A 3,095-nucleotide genomic window follows, 5' to 3' on the forward strand; every position below is an offset into this window, starting at 1 on the left:
ATGATGATGATGATGATGATGATGATGATGATGATGATGATGATGATAATAATAATAATAATAATAATAAGGTGGCTTGATGAGACAGAGGCTGGACATGTTCTTTGCTGCTCTGACCTGTCAGCAGCTAAAGACACAGAAACACTAATACAACCCAGTAGGACAGCTGAAAAAATAACTCTAAAAGACTGGAATATCTACAGATTCCTGTGAGTATTTTGAAGTTCTCTCAAAATAAGTTAAGGAACTTACATATCTACAGTTTTCGAACACACAAATGAACACCTCAAAAAAAAAATTTAGAAACTTTAATATCTCCAATTTTGTGTGAACATTTTGTCTTCCCGTCTTCCCTGACTAACAGAATATGTAAACATGCCTTTTACTGTAACAACACAATTAAATGCACAATAAAAAATTAAGTAAGCAAGCACCTGCCAATATATACATACTGCACAACTACAAAACCTGAAAACCACAGCAAAACTTTTAAGAAGAGAAGAAAAATTCCAAAAGAAAAAGAAATTCAGAAATTCAAAAATCCAACGAGGTGAACATCTTTTCCTCCTACTATTCCCAAAGACTGGAATATCTACAATTTCCTGTGAATATTTTAAATCTCCCTCAAAATAAAATAAGTTAGGACACTTTCATACCTACAGATTTCCAACACACAAACGACCGGCTTAAAAAAAAAAACCTTTAATATCTACGACTACTGTGTGAATACTTATCCTTTCCTCTCTCCTTGAGTATTTGAAAATGTAAACATCATCCTCCTTTTTATTCTAAGAACGCGACCATTTCCTTCTGTGCGGTCATACAAAAGAACATATTTAGTTAATCTTAGCACTTTACTATCTACAACTTGTTTTCTTTTCTTTTTTGACTCTCCTTGAGTATTCGAAAATGTAAACATCCTTTTCATTGCAAAAGTCCTACTGTAATCTCCAACTGGACAGAGAAATGAACAACTCAAGAAAACTTAAAAACTTTAATATATTACCCAAATATGTAAACACACCTTTCATTGCAACAACACAATTGAATTCAGAAATTCAAAAATTCAATGACATGAATATCAGAATATGTGTGTGTGTGTGCGTGTGTGTATATATATATATATATGTGTGTATGTGTGTGTATATATATATATATTATTATTGTTTTTTTCTACCAGTAATTACAAATAGAACAGGTTGAATTGCTTCTTTTCAAGGCACTGCTCCCAGTATCCACTGGTAGTAGTAAACACATTTGACCTCTGCTGATCCAAAGGGTGCAAAGAGTCCTTTGTCTCTATGGCTGACCTCCCCACCATCTGCTGAATCTGTTTGTAGACCTGTGGAATACAATCTATTCACCAAACTGCTACCCAACTTTTCCCTCAAACAATGGTAGTGGTGGTAATGGTGATAATGAAAAAAATAATAATAATATGCTGCAGCTGCTAATACTAAATACTACTAACACTACATTAACACTACAACTACTACTATTATGATAGCACAGGAATCTGAGGCTCAACTATCACTCTTACCACTACCCCCACCCACGTTACTATTGCTGCAACCACTGCTGCTACTACACATAAGAACAATAATATCAGTATTATTTACATTTGACGGATATTTGTCCTCATCTTTTTTGTTGTTAACACAACGTTTCAGCTGATATACCCTCCAGCCTTCATCAGGTGTCTTGGGGAATGTAAATAATTCCTCATCTCTTAAATATAAAACAATAATATCAGTGATATCAGTGATGATAATAATAATAATAATAATAATGAAAGGAAATGGGTGGAGCCTCCTCCTCCTCATGAGCTGCTTAATGATACATCTAGAGATGATGTCACAATAAAAACACTATTAATTACGCAGCCTGATAATCGCTACCTCATATGAGTGATAATGAAAAAAACAAAATATTGTGAATAACGGTGTTAATGAAACTGAAGTCGTTGATGGTGACAGTGTTACACCCGGTAGGCTCAGAGATTCTGGTCCGGCTCCAGCCTGTTGATATCCAGAAAGGGACCACCACTCATGGCGTAGATGAACCAAGCAAATTAATGCTGTGGTCATGGAGTGTTACTACCTGAGCTGCCCGGTAGATGAAAATGGTGCTCAAATTAGGGGTTACCAACAACGTATGTATGATCATTGGAGAGAAAAGGGATTGTTTTAACTCATGGAACAGAGACTATGTAATCAAGCTAGAGCAATAAGGAAAAATTGTTGGTTCACAGTAGTAGGGCTTGAAGCTATCAAAAGACGGATAATGGAAAATAGCAGAGATAACAATGAAAATACAGTTCTTACTAATAAGAGTAATCCCATAGCACAGGAAAGGAGCAGTGGTAGTTTACTTGATGAGAGACATATAGATAATCTAAAAGAAGACAATAAAACTAATGGTGACATGACTGATGAACAAAAAGCAATCTATGACAAAAAAAAGCAAGATTACAGGAGAACAATAGCAACATTATTTGCCACCTTAAAAACGTTGATCGATGGAAATTGAACCAAGAAACGGAAAATATCAATGAAATTCTGAAATACATCAGAACAAACATCACAGAAACAAATAATATGATCAAGGCAGCAAGTATTGTTGTAGCAGAAAAGGTGGGTGTTGATATCAAGAAAAAAAAACATAATGGGAGTGACAAAAGAAAAGATCCATGGTGGAAAGAAGAATCCAGGCAGGGTTAGACATGCTCTCGAAGGAAATCTCTGTGCTAGACCAAAAAAAGAAAGAGGAGCTTAAAAGTGAACAAAAATACAGGGTGCTGAAAAGGAAGTATAATATTGAAAGAAAGGGCCTAAAAGTAGTAGTAGAGGAACTGAAACAGTGCCTCATTGCAAAGAAAGCAAAGATGGTAAGATACAATCAAAGAATGAATGGTTACCACCAGAATAGGTTATTCAGATTAGATCAGAAGAGATTCTATAAAGAAATAAATGGAGAGTGTACAGATGAAAAGTTGATACCAGCTAACATTGAAAGTCAAAGGTTTTGAAGTGACATCTGGAGCAAAGACAAGGAGCACAAGAAGGATGCTGAATGGCTTCAAGAACTGAAACAAA

The 3,095-nt window shown here is 35.1% G+C and overlaps 1 protein-coding gene and 1 long non-coding RNA gene across 5 annotated transcripts in view; one reads left to right on the forward strand and one right to left on the reverse strand.

Annotated features, from left to right (window-relative positions):
* LOC106876727 (uncharacterized) overlaps window positions 1-3,095 on the reverse strand; it is a 1,061,911-nt gene that overhangs the window by 391,260 nt on the left and 667,556 nt on the right. The window lies entirely within an intron of this gene.
* The window catches only part of LOC128247272 (uncharacterized), a 97,096-nt gene that overhangs the window by 25,589 nt on the left and 68,412 nt on the right, over window positions 1-3,095 (forward strand). The gene's annotated exons all lie outside the window — the stretch shown is intronic.

Source organism: Octopus bimaculoides, chromosome 3, assembly GCF_001194135.2.
Source record: "Octopus bimaculoides isolate UCB-OBI-ISO-001 chromosome 3, ASM119413v2, whole genome shotgun sequence".
NCBI classification, from domain to species: domain Eukaryota; kingdom Metazoa; phylum Mollusca; class Cephalopoda; order Octopoda; family Octopodidae; genus Octopus; species Octopus bimaculoides.